This window comes from Canis lupus, chromosome 31 (assembly GCF_048164855.1).
Source record: "Canis lupus baileyi chromosome 31, mCanLup2.hap1, whole genome shotgun sequence".
NCBI lineage: Eukaryota > Metazoa > Chordata > Mammalia > Carnivora > Canidae > Canis > Canis lupus.
In genome coordinates this window covers 21,791,852-21,811,878 of record NC_132868.1, presented here as the reverse complement: position 1 = coordinate 21,811,878, position 20,027 = coordinate 21,791,852, and the positions used below count along the sequence as shown (strand labels likewise).

Here is a 20,027-nt window from a genome sequence, read left to right as displayed (position 1 = left end):
ACACTCCCTGAGTGAGTCACTTCCTCTGGGGAAACTCCCTCACCCCCCCTCCCTCCCCCAGGACTTGCTCCTGAAGAAGAGGGACCTCATCTAGGCTGCTCTGGGCACAGTGGCCAGCTCACTCCAGGCACTTAACCATGCTATTTGTGTTGTGTGTTGCCCTCCCACAAGGAGCATCTTAGGGTAAGGACAGACCGTGCGCTGCTGGCTTTGTTTTCTCGGGTTATAAAAGTGTGCGCTCATCCCTCTTTTGCAAAGGATTGTCAGCCTGTTGCTGGGGGGGCTGCAGCTTCTTTGCAGCAGCATGGATGGGGGGCGGTGCTTGGGTGCTTCAGTGGTTGAGCATCTGCCTTTGGCCCCGGGGTCCTGGGATCGAGTACTGCATCGGGCTCCCTACAGCGAACCTGCTTCTCCCTCTGCCTATGTCTCTGCCTCTCTCTGTGTGTCTCTTATAAATAAACAAATAAAATCTTTTAAAATCCACACAACACAAACAAACAAAAAAATAGCGTGGACGGTCTCCAACACTGGGGTCAGTAGGAGATATTTAACTGGGAGTCAGGATGCCTTTGTCTGAGGACTGGGTCTGTGCTGGGAGAATCAGGTGAGCCAGATACATCTGTACTTGAGGGCATACGTGCATGTCCATGATTTTATACAGGCTTTACAACAGCCTTCTGAGTGTGCATTATTTCACTCTTTCATCTCACTTTATAGAGATGGAAAGTGAATCCTGGGAGATTTAAGGGACTTCAGGGTCTCGGGGGATGAGGTGTATGTGCAGTGCTGAACCTTGATATAAGTCTTGCTAACATCAGAGTTTCTTCTCACAAATGTTCGCTTTATAACCCAGACCCCAGGTTTCCTCCCTGCAAACAAGGATATTGGACAACCTCTACGATCCTGTCCAATTCTGACATTTGGTGGTTCTGTGGATGAGGTCGTGTACATTTTCTCTCTAATACTGCATCCTAGGCATCTGGGTTTAGGACTACATTGCCCTGTTGTGAGATAGAGAGAGAGAGATAGCAAGGGGAGAGACAATAGGATCACTGTCACCTTCAGAGGATGGGGTCATAGAGTGAGAAGGGGATTAGCTTAGAGCCAGGCCAAAAAGCAGGATGGAATCTTATGTCTTCCATTTATTAGTCCTGAGACTTTGATCAAATTCCTATACATCTTCGAGCCTCTGTTTCCTCTCCTGAGATGTCAAATGGGGAGAGCGATACTGAATTTGCGGGTGGACGGTTATGAAGGTTACATGAAATTGTTTTAAAAAGGCTAATACACTTACTACCTATAGGCAGGTGATGGTAGTTATTAAAGGTTACTTTTCCTCACTTTTGTCTGCTGGATATGAACATCCAGCCTGTTGTCCAACAGAAAGCTTTTCTTATTTTCAGGTGGTCAGAACAGTATTGGTCATATCTACCGGACAGGGACTAATGACCACAGGCACACCTGTCCATTGCACTGTGCCCTGCGGCAAAAAACAAATATGTATGATTTTCTTGAGGTTAGGGTAGATGAACACAGCCAGAAGTGCCCCTGCATGTGAAAAAATAATTTTAGGGACCCTTGTTTACCTTAGATCATATAAATTATGCACATTTCTCCATAATATATCCATATTTACTTTGATGTTAAAACAGTGCCTAAAACAGTAACTGGCATACAGCCAAGGCTCAATAAATATTTATCGAGCACACAAATTGATTTCTGAATGAAAAACAATGTTTTAAAATGTTTGCCATCAGGTAAAACTGATGTTCCAGGAAGATGTGTCATACTTAACTGGCCTCCAGTACCTTGCTATGTAACCCTGCACCCTAGCCCGAGGAAGAGAAACCCCACAGAGATTCACCCCTTCATTCTAGAGTTGGGAGATTCAGATCCACATATGTAAAGTAATAAAACCCAGATCTCCTGATTCCCATCCCAGGCTGAGACCATGGAAACGCACTGCTTTGTCCTCAAGTTTTTGGATCTTCCAGTCTTTTAGCTTCTCTACATCATGTGCTTCTTTGGTTCCTCCATATACAATACTTTGCTGGGACTGAACTTGGCTGGGGCCGTGTTTCATAATTCTGACAAATGCTCTAACCATGTTTGTCTTCAGAAGCTTCAATATGAGCTGCTTGAATAGTACTACTTGTCAAGTTTTCTGTTTTCTTTCTTCCATTTTTGTCTCAAGAATATTTCAGTAAGAAGCATTCTGGGGCATGTGAGGAAAAAGTCCAAATCTGGCCTTATTCCTAAGGAGAGGAAACTGAGGTCTCGGGTAAAGAAAACTCAACCAGAGGTCGCCCCTAGAATGAGAATGTGGGTTCTCTAATTTTGTTCCTTTCGGAGACCTGTAGCACAACAGTTTGCCTGCTTGGACACCAGCTCCCTGAAGCTCTACCTGAAAAATCGTCCAGAGACACCCAGCATTGCAAACTTTGCTGCCCCCTTTCCTGGAATGTTCTCTTCCCACCCTACAGAACACTTCCTCTTTCTTCCCTTTTCTGCCACCCCCATCTCTTCCTCTGCTCCCCCCCATCCAGAACCCTTCCTCTGCCCAACATTTCCCAGACTGTCAAAACTCGTTTCCTGTCAGTTGCATCTCCCAAACTGTAGATACACCCAATTGCGGTGTCCCTGACAAAGCAGTGTGTTATGGTGATGCAACAGCCCAAGGTGTCAAAATAATTAGGTAATTAAAGCCGGGGAAGGTCAGGGTTTCTTCTGTCTGGAAAGACAAACACTCACACAATGAGAAAAGCTAAACAAGGAAGCCAATTTCACATTCCCTTGTCTCTCCTTCGCCCCCTCAGCTCTGATCCCAAAGTCCCATAGCTACAATGGATCTTCTCAGGGCAGCGGACGAAGAACCCACCTGACTTAGAAGGCGTGGCAAGGTTGAACACCAAGGAATAGAACATTTTCAAGGTTTCAACACACCCCTTGTTTTTGTCTTCCCTGTTTGTTTTCACACCAGCCCCACCCTAAGCTCCTGCTGGTGCAATGGCCCCAGATAGTGGCTCAATGCCATGGATGGGACATTGCTCAAAGGGGGCTGTGGGTGCTGAGGGCAAAATCTCCTCCCAGGAAACCAAGCCCTCAAGGTCATCTTCCCTTGGCTCTTATTTATTCATTCAGTCAACACTCAATACTCACTAAGAGGCTGCTATATCTTAGGGTTGGTGCTTAGAGCATGGGATGGGGGTGGAGAGAATGAAGACATCAATATGACACAGCCTCTGTCACCCAGAAGCTCACTGTCTAGTGGATATATAGACAAAATCTGCTGTGATGATGGATGGGGCTCTGACTTAGCTCAGAATGAAGTTCTAGAGGCCTCAAAGGAGGGTGTGACCCAACTCCTGTGGGCATCTGGGAACAAGTGACCAAGGAGTGATGTTTGAAGTATAACCCGACAGATGTGTAAGGTATCTCCTGACAGGTGAGAAGAATCAGGGCATTCTAGGTGGAGGAGCAGTTCATTCAAAAGCAGGAGGGGCAAAAGAACAGAGTGCATGGAGACTGAAGTTGGCTCTGTGCTGGAGGCCAGTGGGGGTGGAAGGGAGATTGTGGAATAAGTTGGTTGGGGCAAGACTGAAAATATTCTTAACAAGATGCCATGGAATGTGGCCTGTGCAGAAGGCACCGAGGAGCCCATCGCAAGTTCTGGGCAGAGTAGAGATGTGAGTAGACCCATGTATTGGTGGCAACAGCTCTCGCCCAAGCGCCTTCCTGCCAGGGATCCACACTTAGGCTTCAACTCAGTGGCCTTCAGGTCTATCCTCAGCCTAAAAGGAAAGTAGTTTCAGCACCAAGCTCTTGGCTTCCCTTCAGAGGATTGAGTCCAGGGAACCAAGGCTCTCCCCCACCCCACCACAGCTCAGCCAGCTGTCCACATTAGGAGAGACTGTGGAGGGATTAGGCAAAGAGCATTGACTTCAAATAGTCCTGGTTTTGAACCCTGGCTCTACCTCTTATCAGCTCTGTTGTCTTGAGCAAGTGACTTCCCTCTTCTATGGCCTCAGTTTGCCCTTTGTAAAATGGGCTTGAAGGATAATAATGCCTTCCTCCCTGGGCTTCCTTGCAGAGTACCTGGGTTGTAGTACCTGGAAGTGCTTCATCAATTGTGTATGTTGTAGGCCTGTCCAGCTGGCTTTCCCTAGCCCTGTCACTTAACACACCCATGTGGCTGGCTCTTGACTAACATGGCCTTGAGGCCCAGGCCAGAGGGCCGGTGGCTTTACCTTTGAGGATGGTCACCGATGCGTACCATAAACATGAAAACAAAGAAATCTGAAAAAGAAAGCATGGACACTTTTGTTATTCAAGATCCAGTTTTCAGAGCTGGCACAGCAAGACGATAACCAAATATATCCATTCTTGTGAGGAGCACCATTTAGGTCCCCCGATCTTCAGATCTTTTGCCACAGGTCCTTGAAACAAAAGGCAACTGTATCTGGATGTTATATAATTTGGGGGTCATTCCACTATAGACTTTGCATATGGATACTGCTTTGGAGAGCAGGGAGGATTTGAATCATTACAGCACTTAGGTAAGAGAAATTAAACAATTCACATGCTGAATCCCTTCCTCTCAGACAGAGTAAGTGTAATAGATTCTTGATAAGAATGTAGTGCTTAGTGTCCATTTACTTGCTTCTCTTTATGCTCTAATTCGTGACTCTGGAGATAGTCTTCAATTAACATGGATTTCCAGCTGTTTTATATGGCAGCTGAGGAATATTTTGCAAAATTAAAAACAACTCATATTACTCTTAAATTTGTATATACATAGGTTGAGACATAATCTATATGAAAAGTGCGATACAGATACATAACATTTTCAACAAAGTAGGCATTAAAAGCTGTCATAAATAGTTTAACTTTTCAAACAAATAAGTAAGATTTAATTAATTTTTAAAAAGTAAATTTAAAAAATTAGCTTTATGGAAATAATTTTTATTTAAAATGTTGATATGTTAATTATAACTTATTTGTAGTTTCCTTTTATACATTAATTAATACTCTGATATTTAAAGTATTTTAGAAGAAATATTTTTGAAAATGAAAAGTAAAAAAAAAAAGAAAATGAAAAGTATTAATTTTAATTTTTTTACATTTACTTTTGTTTACATTTTTAATGAAATATACTCAATTTTATACACTTTGAATGCAAATGAATAACTTGTTTTATCATCTTTAGATCAGTACTGTCCAGTAAAATTTCTTGCTATGATGAAAATGTTCTATGCATGCTGCCAAAACGATAGTCCTAGATATATGTGGCTACTGAGCATGTGAAATGTGGCTAGTACAACTGAGGGATTTTAACATTAATTTTATTTTTATTGCATTCTAATCTATTTAAATTTAAATATCTACATGTGACTAGTGACAATTACATTGGACAGCACGGTTTTAAATCATTGAAAATGAAAATAATAAATCTAGGTGATAATAGAAAAGGCAATGGGAAGATCTAAGAAAATAAGAAAGATTGAAGAGATGAGAAATAAAGAGGTGACCTGCTTAAATCTTTAAGATAGAAATAATGAAAGTGGACAAACTGACTTGCATACAAAAATACTTATGCATGATTATGTGAACTGCAGGGAAAAGCCACAAAACAATTGGTAAGATACAAAAAAAAAAAAAAAAACAAATGCTTGAATGCTAATATGAAGTTTTGAGAAAATTATTACTTAGCCAATACTTAGCCAAATGTAATGATGCTTTTCATGGCACAAATGGAGCAATCTTTTCAGGGAAATTTCAGGATCTAGAAGAAATTATTTGGAATGAGGTATTGGAATGTGCCAAACATGGAAATGGATAAAAAGTAACAGAATGAATTTTTATTATTTGGGGTGGCAATTTCACAATGAGACTCTTAACTAAATGGGTAATAAAATACAAAAAAAAGTAAAGTTTTTAAATGTAAATATTGTCCAGTACAACTACGATTGCTCCAAGTATATTGCACAATGGCTATTTATGTCATTGAACTATACTGGATAGGAAAACAAGAATGTCAAGATCATTTTAACTGGTTTTACATCTCTTATGAAAAAGAACAGGTTTTGACTTAAGTAAAAAACTAAGAAAGCAATTTTCAGCTTTTGTCATTTATTTAAAAGATTGACACTTTAGACATAGATAAATAAAATTAATTTTGGAGAAAAATAAAACTAATTTTGAATTTACCTTATCCCCTGTTATTTGGTGTGAATTATTGCTTGCTGTTAATACTGTTAGCAAACTATTATAACAAAACAGATAAAGTTTGACTGTTCACTTTTAAAGGTATATTTATTTATTTGAAGAAAATAGTTTTTCTAAATTGAAAGCCACTGTGTCAATATGCAATATAAATTATATTCCAATAAAATATAGTAAAATCAGAAGAAAATTAGGAGAGAGAAGATTCATATATAAATGCTAAAACTAGCCATGGAATCCATCCATTTTCTGGCTGTAATAGTTCAAGGTATGGTGTCTATTAAAGAAAAATCGCAATAAATTGAGCAATATACTGCTGTATTCATTTTTTTGCTATAATATTCTAGCTTTACAAAAATACTGGAGGAAAACTTAAGAAATACTGCCCGCATTAGAACTTTGAATGCCTGTGAAAATTGTGACATAGGGAATAGAGATATGTAATCACTTTCTGTGATATTGATACTGCATAATATATGATCCATAAAAATGCTAAAAAGTCGTATGTAAAACTTACTGGTTCATTTTTAATTGAAGTATTGTTTTAATAGCTTTATTAACAATTCCAATTGTTACTGTCTGAGGGAAGCAGACAAATGAGCTAATCTAGTGGGAAGACCTGGGATTTTTTTCCAAGAGCTAGAAAAATAGGATTCCTGAAAGACCCACATCGAAGTGTTTTAGGATGGTAGGAGTGTTTATGGTTTTTGATACTGTTTATGGTTTTGATACTTTGATACTTACTCAGAACCCAGACCACTAATCTTCTGTGAACTCAAAGATGTCTGGGTCTTCCAACTGCTAAGATGCTCTGCAGGGCTAACTCCCAGAACAGATCGACAGGGAGACCTATATGGGAAAGACAGGTGGTGACTGGGTGTCTGGCAAACATTTGAAAACAAGACCAGAACTTTTTCCCACTTGGATTCCTTAAACACTGTGTCCCTGATTTTTAAGCTCTCATTCATTTTGAAGGGCATTAAATGTGCACATCATAATCTTTCTCCTTCTCATATACACGCGTCGTTGTGCGTGAGACATGTGATACATGAGAGGGCTCACGAGGTCTGTCTTTCAAGGGAAAACTATATCTATATCCATATCTGTATCCATCTCCATCTCCATATTCATATCTATAACTACTTGTCCCAAGTCTTTCAGATTTTCAAGTATGCAATTTCAAACTTGTTACCAGTAAAAGAAATCTAAACTGGACCCGTGTTTGAAGACAAGAGTACAAAAAGGATCATGTCTAATGTTTAGCTTCCTGACATGACTGCTGGGTGCAACACACCTTTTGTTAAGGTATTTTTCTTTTAAGCATCTGATTAACATAAATTTTTTTTTATATTATACAAAAACATAATACCATGATTATGGAAATAAAAAGCCACCCACAAACTTACTATCTTTAAAATCATCTATTTTCATTCTTTTCTTTCTTTTCCAAAAAAGCATATTTTTTCACAGAGTTGGACATGCAACACAAATATGATTTTGTGTTCTAGTCTTTTCCTTAAGCATCATACAATGGACAATTCCAGTGTGGTCTTTCAAATGACCTATTTGAATGGCCTAAAATATTACTTTAGTGAATATAGTGTCAGTGTCAATATATCAGCATTCCAACAGTATTATGGGAAATTTACATTATTTTCAATTCACTTCTATTATCCATAATACTGCTTTGGCCACTTTTCTGCCATCCTTTTTCCTAGTCTTGGATTTTTTTCTTAAAATAAATCTCTAACAGTGGAATTGTTGGGTCAACTTGATGAAATTGTTGGTTGTTACCCTCCTTTAATTTATTTTTAAACACAGTCTTCCTCCCTCATTTAAGCAAACTAACTTACTGGTTTACCAACTCACTAATTAACTAGCACAGCATCCCAGTTCCCTGGTTTGTTTCTGTTCACATCCAACTGGTGCACTGGGTCCCTTGTATATGCTCCTTCCTGACAATGAATGTCTGGTTCACACATCTCCTTTACACAAATAAGTTGCAGTGATAACTTTTTGCCCTGAAGCTTGATCACTTTAGCGATCTATTGTCTGGCTTCAAGGAATTCCGCATCTGCAAAAGTGTCCATGAGACATAGTTTCAGTAATTGCGAAAGAAGCATACTGATAAGCCAGGTAAAGACTGGGCTCCTGGCCATCTGCTTTTTCTATCCCTTACCAGTTAGGTCTCTGCCAAGGCATCCTGGGCTCAGCCACCAACCTGTCCCACCAACTCTTGCCAAAGTGCAGGCAACCATATGAATGTGGGCAAGGGCACTTACCATACACCCACTCCACCTTGAACCAGCCTAGATCCCATAAGGGACCTATTGGACACTCAGATGTAATCTTTACCCTCAAGAACTCTGGAGGCTGAAGAGATAAGATACATATGCTCTAAGAATATAGCTGAGAGTCTCTGATTCCATAGAGGTTCAGAAGCAATGGATCACATCATGGGCCCTAAGCTGGGGCTAGAAGGACAGACAGGAATAGAAGAGGGAGGAAAAGGTAAGGAGGACATTTGGTTTGGAGGCATTCATTTTGCATCATCCAATCAATAAGCAGCTACCACACTCCAGGCTCCAAGCTAGGTTCTGGGCACATACAGAAGAGTTAGGTTGCATCCCAGTTCTTTAGGAGATCACAGTCCTGTGGGAGAGACACTCATAAGAAGATCATCACCATATGGTGTAATGCACACTGTCATAGGGGAATTGACAAAGCGACGTGAATGCAATGGTCAGATCTGCCTGTGAGAGTAAAATGTCCAATAGAACAAGAAAGCTCCCTCCAGACCGAAGGGATCTGGCCTATTTTAGGAAGATTATGTGAGCAGAATGGGGAGGTAGCAGTGGTAAGGTAGAGAGAAGACTCTGCCTTCACCTAAAGACCTGGGTTTTTACCTGACTCTACTACTTCAAAGTTGTATGATTATGATCAGGTTCCTCAAAGTCTCTGAGGCTCAGTTTTGTCACATGTAAAACGAGGATCCTAATACTTCTGCAGGAACTGTTGGGAGATTGAAAGAGAAAGAAGGTGATAAAGGGCCAAGTGAAAGAATTTATTCTTATCATCACCCTCATTGATGTCATCACATACGAAAGCACTTCGGGAATTCTCTGGCCCAGTATAAAGAAGCAAAGTTATTGGTGTGATAACCAAATTATTCCCACAATTACCTGTCCTTGTTTCTGGACTCCTACATCTGGGAAACAAAAGGGTGTGCCTACAACTGAGCGGACTTTCCTCCTGCCACCCACCCCATTGTTTTTCATCCCATAAATCCCACCCGGTACTTAAGGCTTTGGAATGTTCACTTTGCATTTGTAAGGCCTCCTGAGCATGATTACTAGCCTTTCTTTTCTCTAAGGAAATTAAATCACATAGTGGCCACTAAACCTAAGAATATGTAAAGTGCACAGAGGGTTGGCCACACACCGTGGTTCACCTATTCACCCAGGCATTACTGCTCAGGCCATTTATTTCATAATTTTTCACAAGAAACTGTGGCAATAGCCAGAGATGACGGAAGTGACAGATGACTCAGAGGCAACCATCCCAACCCCCCACCCCCCCCAACTGGCATCTCTGAGCTTGCTGGCTTCCATAGAGATTTATACTTTTGTTTGGATATTGCTTTAAGGAGATTAAAGGATCTGTATTCCTGGAAGCCTCCTTCACTTTTTTTCCCCTGGGGCCCTTCAGACCATGCTCCAATTCATTCCTGTGTAATGAGAACTCACATTCCTTGGGAATTTATTCTATGCCAGGGATTGTATTGTCTTTTACATTCGTTATCTTATTTACTCCCCAACACTACTGCCCAGGTATGATGGTTATCCCCACTTCACAGATGAGGAAACTGGCATAATGAAGGTAAGGTGAGCTAAGGTGCATCCAGGAATGACTAGCAGAGCTGGACATAGGTTGCCTGACTCCAGAGCTCATGCCTCTGATGATTCTAGAATTCTGCTTCCTTCAGGTAGGAAAGCCTGGAACCTCCATGACAAGCTCAGTCACCTCTGTTGTGAGTCAAAGCTGAGGACTGGCTTAGGATTGGCTTCTTATAAAGTAGAAACTGTAGAGGACTGGAAATTAGCTGATGGATGATCTAGGCAGTCTTCTTCCTGTGCAGGCAGCCAGAGAAAGCCTGGCTCTGAGAACATATCCTACATAGCTCCTGCTGGTGATTTGAGGTGGTCCAGAGTTTACCTTAGCAGGAAAGAGAGAACATTTTTAAAAGGAGAAAAACCAAGTTGTTTAATGGCTCTCTTCGGACTCCTCCTCCTTATATTCCTTGATTCCTTGCGCAACACTTTTTTTTCCTTGAGAAAATGTGGTGAAGTTTATCACCCCAAACACAGCTTGGATCATGCTTCCCGCTACTCAAGGCCCTCCAATAATGGTTTCCCATGGCCACAATCAGCAAGCCTCCAAATTTTTTTAAGCGCCACTGGTAAAAAAGATTTGCCTGTGTGACCAAATGGATTTATAATACGTGTATGTGCATGTGTGCAAAACCATGCCAATATATTATTCATATTATAAAAATAAAGTAAAACAAATTATAAAAGAAGATATAAATATAAAATAGAGAATACAATGTATGCTAATCTTCATAATATCATACTATCTTTCCTACCATCATAAGACACAATCAACACTCCAGACAGAGTTCATCATTAATAACAGTTAATTAATAACAGTGAATGTGAACCCATATTTCAAGCTCTCTTCCTGAGAATTTCTCTTTCTTTCTTTCTTTCTTTCTTTCTTTCTTTCTTTCTTTCTTTCTTTCTTTCTTTCTTTTTGGCCTATTGCTTGCTACATCTGATTAGGTCATCATTGGCTTTAACCCCTGAAATGTGGCCAGTGGAAAACCAAGAATAGGAGAAAAGTCATCTCTGCCATTTTCTTGTTGTTTGCTTGTTTTTTTGCAGGAATTTTTTAAAACCAGTTGTCCATTTTGTCAGGGTTTATTTAGTTAAATCTAGGTAAAGAATCCAAAAATTTAAGAAACCAACTAAATGAAAACATCAGTATGAATACCTCCTGGGCTCTCTGGGACTTAGAACCCCCACCCATCCCTCAGAATAAGCTTAGTTGGAGATGTGACATAAAGTCATCTGACCCCCAACAAACATCCTGTAAATAATTCATATAGGAAATAATAGGACTTTTAAACTTCTCTTATGTAAATAAACGTATATATAAATGAAGATTTCAGTATGATTTACACACTCTCCTGGAAGCACGCACACCTCAGTAGAAACTCCTTACCTACTAAGATCAGATTCTTTAGCCTTCCACGATTGGCAATTTCCACCAACCATCACCAATCCCACCCATTCTGATGATTGGCCCCTCACTGTGTGGTACTAGATAGGGCTGCTCATCTTTCTCTGAAAACTTTCTTCCCCTTTTGCTCTGACTGTTCTCTCTGTCTGGAACATCTTGCTTTCCATTACTCTTTCAAAATTTTAACTCCTCTATAGAGTCTCACCTCAGCCTCCACCTCCTGTGTGAAATAACAATATCAACTAACATTTCTCGGCCTCTTACTACATGCTAGACAACATATTATCTCATTTAACCTTCACAACAATTCTAAGAGATGGATACTATTATGAGAAAGCTCAGAGACAGAACTGCTCAAAGCCACACAGTTAGGAAATGAGGGAGACAGGAACCTCCAGAGCCCTACACTCTTTCACTGTATGTGTGCTTCAATTTCATTTTACTTGTTCTGACAGGTAAAGCTAACATGAAACCATCCTCCTCTCCCTACTCATGGGGAGATGGATTTAGCTGCTTCCTCTTCAAGTTTCCACAGCAGCTTGTTTGAAGATAACATGTAGGACTTACTTCATCCTGCCATATATTGCTGTTATGTGTGCATACTTCTTATATCCCCAGATATACTGTGAGCTCTTTGGCCAAGGGACCACACTGGATCCTTCACAGCACATAGCAGAGACATAGTAAACATGGTCACTGGGTGGATGAATTAATGGATGAATAAATGCGTGGGTGGAAAGCAAACAAACGAAGGTCCTAGACTGGGTATGATTCCTTTATGATTGACATTCTCCTAGTGACCTGATGTACAAACTATAAAGATACATGAGACTGGATCTATAATATATGACAAAGATTTCAAAATAGAAGACAAGATTTCCATTTCCCAACATTTGTAGAACCACTTAAGAGTTATGTTATATTCTTTAATATATGCTGACTGAATGGTAAAGATTCAAGCTTGTGTTTATATAATCCAACTTTCCAGAAGACCGAATGCAGTAAAAAGCTGTCACCTTACAAAGAAGCACTTGATATCTTGGATGACTGGCAAGGGACTTTTAGGCAGACTATTCTAAAGGTGACGATAGTTAATGAAGTATACAGAAGAAATTTACACTCATTTAATCCTGAAAATAATGTGTGCATGCACACACACACACACACACACACACACACATCCTCCCCCACAGTTGAGGAATTTTTCTTTCTCCATTTTACTGACTCAAAAACTGAGACTCATAAGGGTGAAGTGATTGCCTAATAATCACCTAACCAAGCAGTGACACAGCCCCTACCCAAACCCAGGCATTTAGACTCCAATCCCTTTGTCTTTCCCTACTCTGCTCCTGAGATAGAAAACGAAGCCTAGAATGTCAAACATTTGAGCTATCAGAAACTCTTTGCCATTGGCGTAGAATAAATCTCCTTTTCAGTTTTTTTTTTTTTTAATGCTGTCCTGTGTAAGCCTATAGTCTTGAGGATTGTGCATGGTAAGGAGGGACTAGTGGCTTCTAATCCCTAGATGACTAAACAGAAGTCCAGTCCATCTGTGATCAATATCCCTTCCAAGGGCCACAGGTGCGCACCACAGAGCAAGCGCCTTTCTTTTCCAACTCAGTGCAGCAACCATCATAGAAATATTTCATCCTACACTCAATTAATCCATTCCTCCTTTTTAAATTTTCTTATTAATGTTTGACTGTGTCCTTATGCGGAGGGGCAAGAAATAGCACTCTGACTGATAAGCTACATAGTAAAATGGCCTGGCTGCCATGCACCCAGTAGAGTCATAGATGTGAGGCTGTATAGGAGGGGCCTTGTTCCTAGTCCTCAAAGGCTGGAAGAGACAAAGGCAGAGCCCAACACCTCAATGTCACCTTTTCCACCTCCCCCAAACATGGTGCCCACACGGCAACAAGGGGCTCTTGAAGGAAAGACCACTGAAGCCATCCTCAAGTACATCATGTGCCTGAAAAGAGTGGAAGTGGAGGTAGAAACTAGATTTCATTTGGGGTATTCTTGGAGGACAGACTGGAGGCAAGGAATGAAATTAAAAGCAATCATCTTTCTGAAACTCCTCTTCCTAACAGAGATAGACAACAGAGAAACGGAATAGTGAGCTTGCTGTCATAGGAGGTATTCAAGCAAAGGTTGGATCATCCTCCCATGAGAGTAGTGTAAAGAGCATATATTTAGAGAGTGGTTGGTTTGGCTAGGTCACTGCTAAAACACCCTTCCAGCAATGGCATTTTGTGTTCCTCCAAATATTCCACACTTGAATGCCTTGGGAGATGGGTTCAGACAAAGCTCATCTGTTCCATAATACTTGGCCACAGTACAACGCCTGCTGCCTGGTCACAAAGCATTTCATAGACAGCTGTTACCACCCTTATTTCAGAAATGTGGTGAAAAGGGAATTCAGAGACAGGTGAGGGGCCTGCCATCACGTGAGCAGGTGGGAAGAGGCCCCCAGCTACAGAACTGCCCATTTCCTGAGCCTACACACTTCTCATCTTAACTCAGTGATTTATGACCACGTGCAATAATCCCCGCCCCCCAGAACACCTTTGTTTAACCCTCCTAGGTTATAAAGTCATACAATCTCAATGTTTAAATAGTCTTTGAACTTAATGGAGTTTATAGGAAAGTAATGTTTCCCACTGACTCTAATTGAGACTAGAAAATGGAACGAGCCCCGTGGAATCCTAAGGAATTATGTCTGGACTAAGGGGTAAATAGGGCAAAAGTCACAGGCAAGTTTCCTGCCAACTTGTCCCAGGGAAGCATGGGGCCAGTCTTCATGGAGAGAAAAGGCTGAGTGGGGGGAGGGAGGAATGTAATATGGTTTGTGAAGATCACAAGCATTTGAAGCAACAGGAAACCATAATGGCACAACTAAGGAGTAATCTTTCTCTTGAAAGGTCTTCCTATTTCACTAACAGGGAAGCAGCCGGCCTTAGGAGAAAACCAGGAACTGGGAATCAGTAAATCTGTACCACCACTGACTTGCTCTGGGATCTTGGGAGAACACGCAACCTCTCCAAGTCTTACGTTTCCTCGCGAGGATGACAATTTCCACCCAGGATTGACTGGAGGACCAGATGAGATCACAGATATGAAGCATGCTGTATCTGGGGACATTGGACAAACGGTAGCTGCTAACATCACGCCTGCTTTATGTGTTTTCTCAGATGTGAGTTGATATTACAATTATTCTCTATTTCCAGAAGTGGAAACCAAAGCACGGTGATTTGAAGGGACGTGGGTGCCATTCTGTAGTGCTGGGACCAAAAGAAAGAGGTCTCTCTACATTGGGAGGACTTCAGTGGCTGCCCATGGCATGGCGCTTTCTTTCCTTCTGAGAACACCACCATTACATAACTGTCTGGGTCAGTGCCTCAGACCACAGAGATCTCCTCTGCCCACCTGCACCAGGCACACATATTCTGGGACGGAATCAGGAAGATGGCCTCTTTCACATCAACTGGGGAGCCCCCACACCTACCTTTCTCCTCTCCACCTCCACTGCACACCCCCATTCCCCATCCCCTGCTGCTGGCATTCTCTCTGCTATTGAGCAAAGCAGGCATTCTCTGATGCCACCTTACATCAGGGAAGTAATTTCTGGCCTCTGTCTGGGTCTCTGCCCTTAGAGAATATCCCAGCCATCCTCTACCCTTTATAACAGTCCTCAAAGCATTCTCCCTTCTGCTTCTCCACCAGTGTGGCCTCTTTTGTGAAGTACTCTGATCATGGGCTTCCCCCACGCCCACCCCCCACCATCATCTTTACCTCAGAAAATGAAATAAAGAATTCAAGTGACTCATCCATCCTCATAGCCAGAGGGGAGAAGTAGAAAGTACAGAAACCATTGTAGAATGAGGAGTATTTCTGTAGGCCTCTTGACTGCTTCACGTGATCTGCTGAGCTTCATGAAAGGGAAGATATAAAATCTGAGCTGTACCATATTGTCTCCCAAAGTAGCCAGCGAGGAAATGAAGTATGACTTCCATCCCCCTCAGGGTAGCTCCCGCCTCACATGCTCAAATGGGGCTCAACAGCCGCAGGACAGACGCCTACCTGGTCAGCACCACTGAGCTTCCGCCACTCTCCTGACCAGGGGCTCCCTCATGCCTCAGTGCCACCCTCCCCAAGGCCTGGGACCCACTCCACATCAGTCCTCTGGATATGCAGCAGTGCCTACTGGGGGCCCTGAGCAGGGAGCCTGCAGGGGTGCCTTCTCGGGAGGTGCAGCTCACCGGCACCACTGCGCTTGACAACCTCCAAACCCTGTGCTCTTCAGCTGGCTGGAGGCCTGCTAGATGGGTACAGTGTGCATAACGGGGAGAGTCGGAGCGGGGAGAGAGTCAGAGAGTCAACCAGAGGGAGGCTCTGCTCTAGGCTACTTTACATATTGGGCATCTGCCTGAGATTTCATTATGAAAACACGAAGCAAACAAATCAAACAGAAACAGGGTCCACTGCAATTACAAATGATATCAAATAGAAACTAGCGAAGAGCCTCGAAAGCCGCCGCTGGTCCAGCCTAGTGTTTCTCAAACTTGCGTGGCCCTCAGATCTTCTGGAGGGCTGGATAAAACACAAATGGCTGGATGGCCCTGCAGCGTTGCTGACTCAGAATTTTGGGGTGAGGTTGATGATCTGTATTTCTAACAAGCTCCTGGGGGACCCCGATTTTGCTGTTTTGAGGCATGAACTTTAAGAACCATGATCTGGCCCAAATTTCCCCTTCAGAGAGCTGGGAAAAGTGATTCCTCCAAGTTGCCTTAGCAAGTTAGAGATGTGTCCGAGTACAGCCCCAATATCTGACAGCCCCCCGCACTGTTTCTTCCAGGGCTTGTCCATCACACCCTGCACCTGTTCTGGCACAAGAGGGCCCTGGGCAGAGAAGGCCACTTGGATCTGGGCTCTCGAGCAGCTTTACCTCTGGGACAGTGATGAAAGGGGAGCATTCCTACTCAGAGCCCATGCTCAGCCAGCCTGAGTCCCCAGTTTGGGAAGTTGCATATACCCCCAGTACATCAGGGTGTTGGCTTCCCCAGACTTCACTTGTTCATGACTTTAGTCATCATTGAGCCTTCATGATCACATCCCTTCAATCTGTCACCCAACAGAGACTTATTGAGAGCTTCTGGGTGCTGGGCACGTCTTCCAGAGACTTCTGAGGGGAAGGTTCTTCCCTGCCCCCAAGGACTTTACAGGGAGGAAATCAAGCTTAATCAAGCTGTTACCTTTTGAAGGGCAAGAAGGGAGTGGCTCAGGTGAGTGAGTGAGAGGAAGGAGGAGAGTTTCATCAGGCAGGCAGGCAGATGTTAGCAGACAAGGGACATGCAGTAAAGAAGACATGTTCAGTGCAAGGATAAAATAATAAGAAACTTTTATTGAATATTACTCTATATCCATTGCTTTCCATACTTCTTTTATCCTCACAAACATCCCTCAAGAGGTGCCATTATAACATTTTCATTTACAGATTAGAAAATTGCAGCTCAGAGAGGTCATACAACTTACCCAAGTCCACACAGCTCCTCAAACTTAGGTTCTCTGACCCCAGAGCCCAATTCTTAACTACTGTACCATCTTATCTCTCTCAGCAAGGGATGGGCAGTTTGTCTGGAGGGCCATAGGTTTACCGAAGCTCTGGATAGATGAGTGTGTATGTGTATGTAGGGGGATAGTTGGAAAGAGAGTCTGGGACTTTGTTTGTTGAGGGGCCTGACTTCCAGGAGGAGTCATGTGAACCTAACTCAAGAGGCTGCCAAAGTCACTGAAGGGTTTTGAGCAGGAGAGAGACGCATGACACAACAGTGTTGTAGGGAAATCCTTCAGATAGCAGTATGCAGGTTGGGTTGGAGAGGGGAGGTACTCATCACCAGTAGATTACACTGGAGGCCCCTGCAGAATTTCAGAATTGAGAACATGAGAGCCTGGCGTGGAGGGGTGGTGGGGGTGACAGGCACAGAGAGAGACTCAGTGGCAGATGCTCTTCTCACCACTATCATCGCAAATATGTTTTGATCTCTGGTGCTACATGCTTTACCCATATTAACTCATTTAATCCTAATAATAGCTTTTATATGAGATCCCTTTCCTTATGATATTTCTTGTCCCTCCTTTGTCTCTATGGATGCATCCTCATGCTTGGCAGGGTTCCTATTTGGGGATCAAGGCCTGAAACATCTTCCTTGAATATATAGGAATCATGGGTTGAGACAATTCAGGATCAAGCAATCATGATCAGTCTCAGAACTATCTGTTCTCTCGATTTTACAGCCGAGGCAGCTGAGGCCTGGAGAGGACCATGACCTTGTCCCTTGTCCCTTCTAGGAAGTGACAGAGGCTGGACCAGAAGCAGAAAGTCTTCTCCAGACTTCTACTATGCTCCAGTCCTCCTGCTTCCTGGGGCCAGACCAGAGGCCTTGCAGCTGCGACGGGTGCCAGATGGCATCTCAGTCACCAGGCTGGAGGGCGCCTGAGGACCCTGCGCTCAGTGCCAGGCTGGCAGCCCATCGCCTACACGGACGCCACGGGCACAGGGCAGAGGGACTGAGTGAAGGCAGCACGTGTGGTGGAAGGAAAAGAATGCGGTGACTCAGGCCCACATTGTGGCACTGTTCTCAGCTGTCTGAGGGGCACCCCAGCCTGGAGGAGGCAGCTGCTAACTTCACTTTGTCAGAGAGTCACTCTTGCCCCAGGGTGCCGACATGGTAAGGGCATGGTAAGGGCAGAGGAGGGCGAGATGGGCCTCACCCAGTCGGCCCTGGGCAAAAGTGAGGGTGCCCGCTGCGAGGTGAGAAAGCAGCTCTCCTCCTAGCTCTGCTCTTGCCCTGGCCACTGCTGTGACTTTAAGCATGATCTCACCTGAACCTGATGAGCCGCACCCTTCTCATCCATTTATAGGTGCCATAGCTTGGAGATAGGCAGCAGTCAGTAGGCTAATGCATTAAAAAAAACAAAACAAAACAAAAAAAACCCTTGGCAAGCCTAGAGAATTCTACACATGTGTTTTAGTCTGTTCAGGCTGCTATGACAAAACATCACAGACTGGGGAGCCTATCAGGAAGAAAATCTTATTTCTCACAGTTCTGGCAGCTGGGAAGTCCAAGATCGAGACACCAGTGTGGTCGTGGTCCGGTGAGAGCCCACCTTCTGGTTCACAGCTGACCCCTTCTCGCTGTGTCCTCACGTGGCGGAAGGCCAAGAGATAGCTCTCTCTGGAGCCTCCTTTGTAAGAGCACCAGGCCCATTCAGGGGAGCTTCTCCCTCATGACCTAAGCACTTCCTAAAGGCTCTGCCTCCCTATAGCATCACCTTGGGAGCTATGATTTCAACATATGAATTTTGGTACTCTTACCATGATTAATGCTAATATTCATATCATTAAACATCTTGAAGGAAACATGATGGTAAAATGTTAACTTGTGTCCATGAAGGGTATGCTTGACTCCTTCATGCTGTTTTTGTAACCCTTCTGTAAATTTGAAATTGCTTCAAAATAAAATGTTTAAAAAAAAAGTTGCACCCTCTTTAATTCAGCCAGCTTGGCCACGAGGCAGACATACTTCGTTGAATAAGACAGGAAGGTCTAAAAAAAAAAAAAAAAAAAAAAAAAAGACAGGAAGGTCTATGCCCCTGCAAAGCTTATGTCCTGGCAGGCAGAAACGGATTTTAAACAATGCAAGAAATATGAAGAGCGCCTTTTGTATTAGGTGTTAAGTCTAATAGGGGATGAAGTAGAGCAGCATAAGGGGAGCAGAAGTCCCAGGTTTGGGGCGGTGGGGAGGGACTTGCAGGCTGACCTATCAAAGGTCAAGGAAGTTCTTATCAAGAAGATGAAATCTGGGGGCCCCTGGGTGGCTCAGTGGTTGAGCATCTGCCTTTGGCTCAGGGCGTGATCCTGGGGTCCTGGAATCGAGTCCCACATCGGGCTCTCTGCAGAGAGCCTGCTTCTCCCTCTGCCTGTGTCTCTGCCTCTCTCTGTGTGTCTCATGAATAAGTAAATAAATACTCCTTAAAAAGAGAGAGAGAGAGAGAGAAGGTGAAATCTGAGTAGACTTGAAGGAGAGGAGGGGATTTAGAAGCAGCTAGGTGGGAATAGCATGCCCGGAGAGAGAAGCGAATTACTCTAGGAGCAGCCAGGAGGCCAGCCATGGTGATCCGCGGGCGCTGGGGAGGGTTACAGGAGCTAAGGTCAGAGAGACCCTGCAGAGCCTTGTAAGCTATTTTGAGGATCGGGGTTTCTCTCTGAGAGAAATGGACACCAAGGCAGGGATTTCAGCAGAGGAGTGAAATGATTCGATGTACATTTCGAAAGGGTCATTCTCACTTGTGAGTTTCAAATATACTGGGTTTCTCAGTTTCAAATACACTGAGAGGCTCAAGGGAAGAAGCAAGAAGACCAGGTAGAAAGTGATTGCAACCATCCAGGGAGGGGTAGCTACAGGCAGTGAGAAGTGATTAGATCCGGATATGTATTTCAA

At 43.2% G+C, this 20,027-nt stretch overlaps 1 long non-coding RNA gene across 2 annotated transcripts; it reads left to right on the top strand.

Annotated features, from left to right (window-relative positions):
- The first annotated feature begins 62 nt into the window (after positions 1-62).
- LOC140622174 (uncharacterized) lies at positions 63-19,014 on the top strand. Of its 2 annotated transcripts, XR_012021885.1 has the most exons (4): positions 63-183; positions 2,817-3,445; positions 14,448-14,719; positions 17,821-19,014. It is a non-coding gene; the product is annotated as an uncharacterized lncRNA (long non-coding RNA). The 2 variants fall into 2 exon arrangements; XR_012021886.1 differs by lacking the exon at positions 2,817-3,445 and having other exon boundaries at positions 75-183.
- The last annotated feature ends 1,013 nt before the right edge of the window (positions 19,015-20,027 follow it).